The following is a 12,673-nucleotide window of genomic DNA, read 5'->3' on the forward strand; positions in this document are numbered from 1 at the left end:
GTGGTGCCATCTCAGCTCACTGTAACCTCCACCTCCCAGGCTGAAGCAATTCTCCTGCCTTAGCCTCCCCAGTAGCTGGTATTACAGGCACACACAACCACACCCAGCTAATTTTTTGTATTTTCAGTACAGACGGGTTTTCACCATGTTGGCCAGGCTGGCCTTAAACTCCTAACCCCATGTGATCCGCCCACCTTGGCCTCCCAAAGTACTGGGATTACAGGCATGTGCCACCACACCTGGCCAGGATGTTATTAAATAGCCAAAACATCTGAGACACTAAGAGACGTTGCTGAAGTTCACATAACCAATGAGTAACTAAGCCAGACCCACACTGCATCTTGTGATCAGGTAATATCCCACACTCATTGATAAAAACTACCTGCAATCATTGTGAGGACAACCCACTGCCACAAACGAATCACTAGGAGGTCCCAAGAGAAACAAAGCCTCCCTAAGCGTCCTGATGCCCAGTGTCTTTGGGATCCCAGTTCCTTCTCCATCCTTCAAACATGTGGGGAATTCAGTGACGAAATATTGCTGGGAGTTGTTTGGCCCAGACTTCTATTCCTGCAGGTAAGAGCTCTCGTCGGTTAACATAATCGAACCCATTTCTCATAAGGGGAAAGAAGATAGTTTTTGTTTTCTTTGTCTTTTCATAGACTATAAAATAAGAGGCAACCCCCCTCAGAATCACATCAGTGGTTCTCAAACTTCAATATGCATCAGAATCTCCTGGGGACCTTGTTAAAAATGGAGAATTGTAGGCATCAGACTCAGAACTTATACCTTCTGAATTCCTTCAGGGATCCAGTCCTGGGTCACTTGCGGGACTACCTGCTCTATGCCTCGCTTTGAAAACTCAGACACAGAAACCACAGTGAGGCTGAATCTCCGGAGGCAACTTTATGGGGTGCAAAGTTGGGGCCTCCCAGAGGTCTCTCTGAAGGTGATGCGCACCAGGTCCCCAACAGTATTAGCAGAAATGATATGGATAACACACTTGAATTTATAATTAACTACAATAACAGCATATCAACAGAAGGCAATCGTTTCACATTTGTAATTGCAAAAACTAATTCTTAAAGGAATTTTGTGGTTAATATGGTCTTTGAGCAATTCTCGCAATGTACTTAAAGTGAATATTATACATGCATATAAAGACAACTGTAAAACATAACATTCCTCTAGAGCTTAAATATGGCAATTTATTCTACTAATATTTTTACATAACATCCATTTGCCTATATCACTGAAACAGACACTTAATTCACTAGAAACTGAATTCCATTAATGAAGGTTTAAGTACAAAACGAAATGGTAACTAGAGATACTAAGTGGACAGTACATATATGCAAATTAACACACACATAAAATATATGCCCCAGAATAGGCCATTCAGTTGAAATCATTACAGTATAAGTGATTAATAATTACATTTTCAAATTTCAGTAATAAGATGATTTGGCCATTCATAAATATGTCTAATTTTCTGTACCAACACTGTCGACATATAATTTGTTTTCCAACCCCACTGATTTTCTCCAGGCAGATGTATCATTTTCCAATTATAAAATTAAACATTCAACTTGAAAATATGTTAGCAGTCTAATTCCAGTTTGAATAACTTTCTGTATATTTTCAGAAGTATATTCTGGTAGAATTCAGGGGGAAAGTATGGAATTCAAAATGGCTGATGAATTTAAAAGATGTAATCAGCCTCTGAGAATATTACCACCATGGGCTAAGTTGTGAAGAGGAGTAGAAGCTTTTAGGATAGGGGAAGTCATTGAAGAAAAGAAACAGAAACTCCCTAGGGCTTAGGAGACCTCACGGGCATCAGAGACGTAGGGAGAGATGGAAGAGGCACGGAAACCTGGTCTCTGTATTTTTCAAAACATGGCACTAATATTTATGGGTTTTGATAGTAACTCACTATTCTAACCTTAACGGGAATACTCAGTACTGAACTAATAATACATGAAGTAAACAGAATTAGAATATGTAAGGATCCTGAAATACTACTGAAGATTCAGACTGTTATATGTGGTATTAAAACAGAAAAAAAGAAATGAAGGAAGGAATAAAGGAAGGAAGGAAGGAAGGAAGGAAGGAAGGAAGGAGGGAAGGAGTAGGGGTATGGGTAGGGGTAGGGGAAGGGGAAGGGGAAGGAAGACTGTTCAAAATATGGTGGATATATTTTTAATTGGAATATTTCCCATCATTCAGGAACCTACTCATGCCTACACAGTGATCCACAAAAAACAGAGTAGGCTGACATCTTCCTATACTTTCCTGCACCCGTTCCCCTGAGGCAAATGTCTAGCCATCTGAATTTGACCATGCTAGGACAGAGACAACCTCTCCTGGGACTGTTGGATTTGGGGCCCAAAGGAGTCAGCCAATCCTTCTTCAATGACTACAAATATGATGTAAAGTTTGAGAACAGTGAGTAGGTCAGAAAAGCAGACACAGAAAGAGAGAGTATGTGTGTGAGAGAGAGACACAGAGACAGAGACAGAGACAAAGAGACTGGGACTGAGGGTGAGAAGAGAGACAGACACCGAACACAGTAGGTGCCCAAAAAGCAACCAGTTTCAGTTGCTTTCTGATACTCAGCTATGTTCCCCTTCTTGGGTTATGAGAAACACGACTATATCTTATAAAACAAAACAAAATCACTTCTTTTCTGAAATGTTTGTCCATTGGATTCTGTCACAATCAAATATTCCTAGTAACATACTCATAAAATCATGATATACATATGAAATGGAAGGCTTTACATTATAAAAAGGAAAGGGGTCCAAATGTCTTACCATCTTGGAAATGGCTTTTTTTTTTTTTTTTCCATGAACCCACATTGTTAGCTTTTTTTTTTTTTTTTTTTGAGATGGAGTCTCGCTCTGTCTCCCAGGCTGGAGTGCAGTGGTGCGATGTCAGCTCACTGCAACCCCCACCTTCCGGCTAATTTTTGTATTTTTAGTAGAGGCGGGGTTTCACCATGTTGCTCAGGCTGGCCTCGAACTCCTGACCTTGTGATCTTCCTGCCTCTGTTAGCCTAACTTTTAGAATTTGAACATTTTTCAATGTTTGAATTATCTAATTAGTGCAGATCTACAATATGAAATGAAAAATAAAGATAAGGAACATAAAGAAGAATAGAGTTAAAATACTTAAAAACACTACCATTTAGAGAAAAGTCAATGTTAAAGGGTTTTTTTAAATGAGAGATATATTTTTTCACAGACACAAACAAAATTCTACAATGTTGCTTTATCACATGCAGTCTTCTTTATCATTGTAGACCTCACTTAATACCTTCTCCTGACCCCCTTCTATTTACATAATCATTTATGCAGTCACTTTAATAACTTTCTATTATCTATTACTTGATGCCTTATAATTTAGCTACCTGATACACTGTTTTGAATAGATAAGTTTTCTCTAATTTCCCACTATTAAAAGAGATTAGAATGGAAACCTTTGCTTGCTTGTTCACTTGCTTAAGATAAATTATTTGGGTTAGGATCACTGCCTTAAAGACCTATACCACGTGAGGGCTTTTGAAACACTGAAAATGTTCACTTTAAGTAGGTTGTTGGATTTATGAGCTCAGCAGGCACACTGAAAAGTCATGTTAGGTACCAGAATTTTTTAGTCAAGTTTGCTGATCCAAAGGACAGTCACTTCATTGTTTTAATTATGAGGCAAAAATGAACATATTCCCCCACATCTTGGCCATGTTTACTTGTTTTACAATTTGACCATGGTCCCTGCCTGTTCTTCTCCTATGGAGATAGCAGATTTTCTAACAGACTATTCCTTAAATAGCAGAAATTGATTTTCTAACTAAATTAGAAGTTTTAATCTTAATTAAATCTTCAACTTTTTGCCTTTATTATTTTGGCTTTTGTTTTCCTATGATTATATAAATATCCTTTGTTTTATCTATTTCTGAAGTCTTATTTTTACACTTCACATTAGATCACAATTGCATTCATTTTGGAAAAGAGTTTAAAGTCAAGTGGTAGGGCTTTTTGTCTCAGGTTTTTCTGTCGGAAAATTAATAATAAAAACAATAATATGAAATTTAGATAGGCGTTCTAACATGGGGTCCACAGAAGAGCTCACAGAGGACTTTGAATATTTTAAACCGTCTCTGAAAAGTTGAATGTGTAGGCATTTGTGGATTTTACTAAGAAGTCCTAAAGCTTATATGAAATTCTCAAAGACGTGTGTGAGCTCTTAATGGTGAAGAACTTTGATTTAAAGAGTAAACTATATATTAAACACAGAGCAGTCCTTTCCTTTAAAAAGGGGGTAAATCCCTTTTAATTTCAGAGGAGCAGACAGAGTCCTATGATCTTTTGGCCACTGAAGTTTTTGATCCAATTGAATGTCACACAAAGCCCCACAGATACAAGCAGAGTTCTTCTGTTAAAGCCACAGTGGGGGAGTCCAGAAATCTGGGGCAGAATTTGAAAATACTGCATCAGAATATGATTTAAGGTGGCAAGATGTTCCATGAACACATCTTCTACCTCTTCAAATAAAAGTTTTCAGAATGACTCATCGCAACTCAAATTTGCTAAGGTTGTGGAGCCCGAAATAAATAATGCTGCAGATTAATTAAAAGAAATGCACCTTTTTCTCAAAGAGCAGAAATATAAGAATACCCAGATCATCATCCAGTATCAGACTGCCTGGCATTAGTACAAAGCAGGAATGACGATATCACAAAAGAAGCTTTTGTGCTGAACAGTTACTGTCAGCCATGAAATCAACCTCAAATGCCAGTGCAGCCCAATAAACACCGAAACCTCCTCTCAATCATCTGTCAGTGCACCTATTTTAGGAAGTGACGGGAAACAATGCATCAACATGTAAATTCAAATATTTCTATGAATCCATACAAATGAAATGATTTTTCTTCCAAGCAGTAAAATCCAGGTCTTTCAGCTTTTCTGTTTTGTGCCATACAGGTATTACTATTAGGACAAATTTACACAATTAGTAATGATGCAAATTACTAATAATGTTGCTGAAAACACTTATTTAGTAAGTACAATAGTCAAATGAGTTGGACACTCCTGTGATACAGAATTAGTTATGCCAATGTAGCCTTAGCCCCAGATGCTATTTAAGTACAGAACTCTGAAACTTATTTTTTCTTTAGAAGTTTCCATACATAAGGACTTAGTAAAAAAGCATGCAACAGGGCTGGGTGTGGTGGCTCATGCCTGTAATCCCAGCACTCTGGGAGGCTGAGGCAGGTGGATCACCTGAGGTCAGGAGTTCGAGACCAGCCTGGCCAACATGGTGAAACCCCATCTCTACTAAAAATACAAAAATCAGCCGGGTGTGGTGGTGCATACCTGTAATCCCAACTACTCGGGGTGGCTGAGGCAGAAGAATCGCTTGAACCCGGGAGGCGGAAGTTGCAGTGAGCCAAGATTGTTCCACTACACTCCAGCCTGGGTGACAGAGCGAGACTCCAACACACACACACACACACAAAAAAAAAAAAAGCATGCAACAAACATGCAAATTTATAACCAATCAATTTTAAAAGGAAATCATCATGTATTAATATGTCATTAAATTCTTTTTTACTATTAAGAGAATGATCAACAGAAACTATCTTTTAATATCTGCACTTCCTGTTCTGACCAATTTCTTAGAATAGATAAAATACTAAACATGTTGTCAAGAAAGAAGAGATAATACATTAATCTGTAGAATTGAAACTAGGTATCAAATAACATTAAGTAGAAGGAATTCAAGTAGTTGTTTTATAAAAGAACTGAACTTTGACACTGTTTGCCACATTTATTATTAAAAATACAAAGAAAAGCTCACTGAGATATACTTCAAGCACACATCAATTTGCCTATTTCTTGACAGAGCATAAAACAATGATGGATTTAGTCTAAAACATTGGTTGGTATGCTAGCCACGCTGATTATGAGATAGTCACATTTTCGTTTGCAATATGGAAGCAATATGTATCTCAGTCTCGATTTAAGAAACATTTTTTTTCAACTGGAGAATACAGTTTAATTTTGTGTTACCCCATGATACCATTTTATTAGTATGATTTTCTTCAAGGACTCAAAAATAGCTCTGCTCATTAACCTGAGCATACAGGTAACTGCACATTAGTGCAGTCCAACTAACTGAGCTTGTCCTCGTATGGAAGAGACATCCTTAACAACTAACGTCAAATACTGGCAATGTTCTAACTACGTGCAACACCATTCGGCTGGAAGTGCAGTCACCAGCTTCTCACTTCTTACATCCAATCCCATCCTAGTTGTCCTTCTGTCTCTCAAAATGCACATCATATCTGACTTTATAGTCACAGTCATCAAAGACAGCCAAACAGAGCTGGTGGTGGGGCGGTGCGGGGAAGAAGACAGGTGTGAGAACTAAACACCTCTTTCAAATGGCTGAGAAAAGTGCGGTTTTTATCACATTGCCTTTTAGGAATTATTCTCCCAATCTGGCCTTACATAAAGATGATAGAATTTTAGTACACAGTTCAACAAAAGAGTGAAAGACATTTCCTAAATTCTAGGAGAAGAAGAAAGGACTTGGGCATTTGAATTGAAGAAAATTGGACATAAAATTCTCTTCTGCCATATATTAGCTACAGGACCTTGGAGAAGTCATGCAACTTTCCCTGAATATCCGTTTCCTTGAATATCCATTTCCTCATCTGTAAAATCGAGATAACACTAAGGACACTCCTGAAGATAAGAAGAGAGAAGCACAGGAAGGTTCCGTAAGCACTCAGTAACTGTCCAGCATGTCCCCCCCGTTACACTGTCAAGGATCTTGTCAAGGATCTGCCCTTGGTGTATTTACAGCTTTTCCCTAATGAGTCAAAGTGTGTAATATCACAAGGAGAGCTTGGTCCTTCCTCTTCCTACAGAACTCAGGGAGGTCTGCGGTTGCTCTTAGGGGTGCTGCTGCTTTCAGAGGAGTCAAAGGAGCGAAGCTCTGGGCCCCGGAAGGGACTCTGAATACAGCATGTGTCTGCAGCCCTGGGGCACTGGGATGAATAATATACCTCCGAAATTTACGTCCACTGGAATCTGTGAATGTGACCTTATTTGTAAAAGAGTCTTTGCAGATATAATCAAGTTAAAATGAGATCATATTGGATTAGAGTGGTGCTAATACAAAGAAGTAGGGTCCTTATAAGAAGAGGGGAATCTGGACACAGACGCACACACACAAAAGATGGCCATATGAAGGTGGAGGTGGAGGGTGGAGTATCCTGCCACGAGCCAATTCCAAGGATTGCTGGCAATCAAGAGAAACTGGAAGAGGCCAGGAAGGATTCTCTCCTAGAGCGTTCAGAGGGAGCATGCGTGGCCCTTCTGACACTTGGGTTTAGAACTTCCAGCCTCCGGAACTGAAAAAGAATAAATTTCTAGTGTTGTACGCCGCTCAGTTTGTGGTAATTGGTTGCAACAGTGGTAGGAAACAAATACAGCTAGGGAACAATGGCGGGGGCAGAATCCTAGGTTTTCTGTAGTCACAGAGGACTTCAGGCAGAAAACGCTGGAAGCAGAAGGGGAGACCTCCCCCCATCAGCCAGTGAGTGAGACAAAGGACGCTGAAGACAAGGAGTTAAAATAGCCAACCTCTGTAAGATACTCAACAATAATGCATTTAAAATAATATTTTCTGTTAATTGCATTTCTAATAATAAACCTCTACTGTGAGCACTAGTGTTTCTGGAGGGTCAGAGAAGGGGTAAGTAATAGATGCAGTCTACAAGACTGTAAACAGCTGTCATTATTTGAATAGATATCATTTGCTAGGCTTATTCCATACTTATTTTTATCCACAGAATGAGAAATGTAATATTATCAATCCCATTTATTTTATACATGGGAACACTGAGACTCAGAAATATTAATTAATAGCCTCAACCTCACAAAGAGCTGATGAGCAACTGATCAGGGGTTTCCACCCAGAATATATCTGATTGTACCTATTATTGATACTGTATCGCAGGTATATATCCCCAAGTTATTCATCTAGCAAATAAAATTTACTTTTAAAAAACAAAATTACTTTTAAAAAGGCATAATGTTGATCACCAGAAGAAATATTTTATTGTTAAACATTCTGTATTTACAAGTCCTTAATAAGTGAAAAAATTTATAATCTCTTGAGAAGTAGGAAGCATCCCATAATAAATCATTAGGCAAGTTATACTACTGGACATCCATACTCCTAATAAAAACAATATAAGAAAATCCAGATTTTCAAAAAGGATAATCTATTGGGCAACTACTTGTTAAAAAATACTCATGTTAATTAAGTAATTCTCAACAAATATATAACACACGACACTTTCTCTATTTCAAATAAATAATTGTATAAGCAAATTCTCACTTTCAATTACTTTGTTTTAATATACTCCATAAATTGTTTAAATATATTACCATAATTGACCCTCAAATGAGCAAAATATAATGAAACATCTCTTGGCATGTAAATTTGCCTTTCAGCTACAAATGAATCACTTACTCCTCAATCAACAGGACGTTTGTACACAATTAACAATAGCCATCTATCATTCCTCCAAAGATGGCATTTTGCCCATGACTAGAACCATCATAGTTCATTGACTATTGGTTATAAAACACTTCTTGAGTCACATCTACCTTAGTATTTCATAAGTCAACATTTAATTTATTGTGTTGATTAGATTCAATGTTTATATTCATACTTCCCATTCATCTGCTTAACTTCAGTTAATGAGGCTGATTTTGTTGTTTCCAACCCTGGATCGAGTTCTGAGACCTGGAAGATGGAGGTGGTTGAGTGGCGAGGCTTGCAGAAAAACCCCACTCCTGAATTTTAAACAGAGGCCAGCATAAAATTTGGGAAATGGGACAGGTGGCTTTTGTAATAAATACTGGGGACTGTGCCTGAAGCAGGGGAAATGGATGCTTGCTAGGCAAAAACAACAAGCATCTCCCTACAGCAAAATTGTTATATATCCAACATCTTTAGTTTTAGTTCTTGAATGTTGGTCCTGTCAAATTTCCCTTGGAAAACTGGTAAAAAATACAACTCTCCAGGCCTGGCTTTCTAAATAACCTTAGGTCCCTGTGTTTTTTATTAGCTCTCCCAGGTGATTTTGAGATCTCTAAACGTTTTTGAGAACTACTGGTCTATTCCACAAACTTTTAAGTTTTTGCACCTGGTATCTGGACCTAAAGTCATCTCAGAATAAAAGATTTTTTGGACCAATCAGTCTTAAGCATGTACTGTGTGCCACTTTGTGCACTGCTTGTCCCAAACTACCCGTGATCTCTTTTAATTTTAGAATCAAAATTTCGAGATCTCGGGTTTTGAATTGTCAACAAGTTCTCCAGGTGATTCAGATCAGCCACTCCAACCAGGTGACATCATCAGCATCATCAGAGATGAGCCATGCTTGACAGGATGAGCCCATAATATAAGAATGGTACTTTAATCTGTGGTCTCTTCCCCTAAACTGATAATCTCAACTGAATCATGTGGAAAACAGAAAAATCCTGGTTGAGAGATATTCTACAATATACCAGACCAGTACTCCCCAAAACTGTCAAGGTCATCAAAAGCAAGCAAAGTCTGAGAAACTACCACAGCCATGAAGGATCCTAGGGAGACCTAACTACATGTAATGTGGTATCCTGAATGGGATCTGAAAAAGGAAAAGGATACTGCAGAAACACTGAGGAAATATGAATGAACTATAGGCTACACTTGGTAAGAATGTATCAATATGGACTCATTAATCATGCCAAAGGTACCATGCGAATGCACAACTTTAATAATGGAGGAAAGTGGGTGTGAGTCATATGGGAATTCTCTGTACCATCTTTCCAATAATTCTGAAAACTTAAAACTGTTCTAAGATTTAAAAGTTTCCTTTAAAAATCCCCCAAAATCAGTGTAAGCAAAAACACTGGCAAATATTGACACATCCTTTAAACATTTATTTAAAATTAGAACATATTTCCAATGCCGCATCTTTTTATGGCATGACAAGCCTTTTTTGGGTGTAAGCTTCTGGTCAGAAGGCCACAACGTCCTCAGGCATGATGCATGGTGTATCCGCCATATGTTCATGTTTCAGTTAATTTAAAGAGGCAAGGAAAATCAGAAGACCCTGAAACATGCTGAGTGCGAAACAATTTAGAATTTTTATGACTCTCTTACCATATATTTTTAATGTTTTCTCGCACACCCCAATTCAACAGCTATTTTTGTCTTCTCACTCTCAAGTACTTATTATAGCTTTTACTAAGACAATAGGTGTCTTTCACACTTTATCCTCACATTCCATTGGTTTAGTGCTATTTACCGGAGTTATCTATTGATGATAACACAACAGGCACAAGCAGACAAACAGGTATGGAAGCAAGCACTGTTGACTCCAATCAACCTAGTGGGGGAAGAACTGCAGGCTGCCTTGCAGAGAGAGGGTGCCCAGCAAGGTGCTGGCATCAGTTCCGAATGTAATATGGGTTATGGCATATCCTGTAACAGGAATTATAACATGGGTTGGTAGACGTGGCAAGTCACTTCGACGGAGATCAGCTGGTATTACAGCTTCTCCTGCACTTCAAATATCTACCTTGGTTATATGAGGAGTCGCCACTTGTTGATGTATAAATATCAAATGGTTTTATTTTTGTCCAATAACTGCTACCTCTTGTGATTTGTCAAACTTCCTTTTATGCTGGGTGGCTGGTTTCCTTAAAAATAGTTCAGTGTAATGTATTAAATTTTCAGCAATTTTAGTCACTGAAACAGTGTCATTTAGTAAACAGGACTTAACGGTTATCCATTGTAAGAGTCCATCATTATTCCTAGTTCCATCTTCCCCTCTCTAGCACACAGGGTAAAGCAAGGACCTGTCCCTGCAACTGCCCTCTCTCTTCTCTCTTTTATCCCACTAGGACTGGAAGAAGGACAAGAGGAAGATAAAAGCAGGGCCTCCATTTAACTTTCCCTGTTGAGTGTGATGGCCCCTTCCTGGGAGGGACCCCACTCATCCAGTTCCTGGAGAAACAAGAGGGGAGGAGCTGAGACCTGAGTATCTACTGTGGACAGTAGTACTTTGAAGGCAGGGCCAGGTCCTGAAGCTGACCGCCTCTGGGATCTTCAAGTCACACACCGTGTCATCCCCTAGAGTGCCAGCAGTCCTCATCTCCTCTGCTCTCTGCCACCCAATCCTGAGCCCCCAGGCACAGACTGGACCCATCTTTCTTACCTCTCAGAAACCAGGAATTCAATGCAATGCCAGCCACCTCATCGCATCTTCCCCACAGCCAATTTGAGTAGGCCTGAGAAGCAGATGTCATCCTCTACTCCACGTGCTGCCTCCCAACTTTCCCAGTGATTGTCATGAGCTTAGAAAGATGGGAGGGGTGGCTGCTGCTCCCAGCGAACTTTGCCCACAGCCACCTCACATCTTCCTCTGCCCTCTCACCTGGAGAGTGCAGAGGCAATGGGGGACATGTTGAAATAGCAGCTTTTATCTCCTCTGAGCTAGACTCCACAGCCGGTAGGCCTCTGAACTAGAATGGGATTGAATCCAGGGACCCCCATTCCCACATGCAGCAACTAGAAGATCCCTAGAGCCACATCCCAAGTAAACAGGCATTTTTCTTGCTGGATCCTACAAGGAGGGAGATGAGAAGGGTAGGAGAGGCTGGCCCAGGATTTTCTAGAGTAATAAAGGTGACACGCAAAGCTGAAGCTGAAGATGCTTAAAACAGGTAATGCTTTTCCTGTGACTGCACCAAGGCCAGCCCTGGGGGAAATCCTGAGCAGTGACACAACAGATGACCCAAGGAGCCATTGCAAGCTGGCCAGTGATGTCAGTGTTGGGTGAAGAATAAGTAAAATAGCCTGCCCAGGACCATGGATTTCTACAATAATTTCTTTACCCAATAAAGTGCTATTTCATTCCAATTTAAATGTTACAACCTCCTTAGCCTTTATTCCAAGCCAACTACTTTACTTTCCTTTTAAAGGCACTGCTTTAATGAAACACACTGATAAACTGTTTTCAAGGTAGGCATGGAAGAGAAGAACTATCATTAACACACACCTGTTGCTGCCAGTCACTAGGGGTTTGGCAAATATCATCTCACCCCGCAGCAAGCAAATGAGAGAGAGAACACTAATCCAACTGACAGAGGAGGGATCTAAGGAGTGTTAGGTGGAATCAAGATTGAGCTTCAGCCCAATTAAAAAAAATAAAAAATAAAGCTTATGCCTTTCCAATTTCATGCTGCGATTTTCCATGATGGCGTGCTAATCTATCAGTTCCCTAAAACAATCATTTTCTGAATGCTGAGTTTAACAAAGCCACAAAGAAGTATAAGGTCTCTGAGGAAACCAGCCTCCGCCCTTTAGGAAGCTTATAATCAAATGTTGGGGATTCCTTTCCCCCAGGAGTCTGGCTTTTGCTTTTTATTGCCCTTCAACTGTCTTTTTGCAATACAATTTATAATTTGAAGAATATTTGACAAAACTGCATGATGTTCTTTGAACACAACCTCTGTTAAGACAGGTTTTGAAATGAAGAACCATATATAAGAGCAAACCTCTGTTTTTGTGTTTTGTTATGGATAATTTACACAATACACAA

General features: G+C 39.3%; 1 protein-coding gene across 4 annotated transcripts in view; it reads right to left on the reverse strand.

The window, feature by feature from the left end:
- Nucleotides 1-12,673, reverse strand: part of CTNND2 (catenin delta 2) — a 931,369-nt gene that overhangs the window by 801,251 nt on the left and 117,445 nt on the right. The window contains exon 1 of one of the 4 annotated variants that reach the window (XM_058430246.1): nt 5,376-5,461. The exons of the other annotated variants lie outside the window; for them this stretch is intronic. The gene's annotated coding sequence lies outside the window, so the exon portion shown is untranslated. Of the gene's footprint in view, nt 1-5,375; nt 5,462-12,673 lie in introns of those variants that run through there. 4 annotated transcript variants of the gene reach the window in all.

Source organism: Hylobates moloch, unplaced genomic scaffold, assembly GCF_009828535.3.
Source record: "Hylobates moloch isolate HMO894 unplaced genomic scaffold, HMol_V3 SCAFFOLD_17, whole genome shotgun sequence".
In the NCBI taxonomy this organism is placed as follows: Eukaryota; Metazoa; Chordata; class Mammalia; order Primates; family Hylobatidae; genus Hylobates; species Hylobates moloch.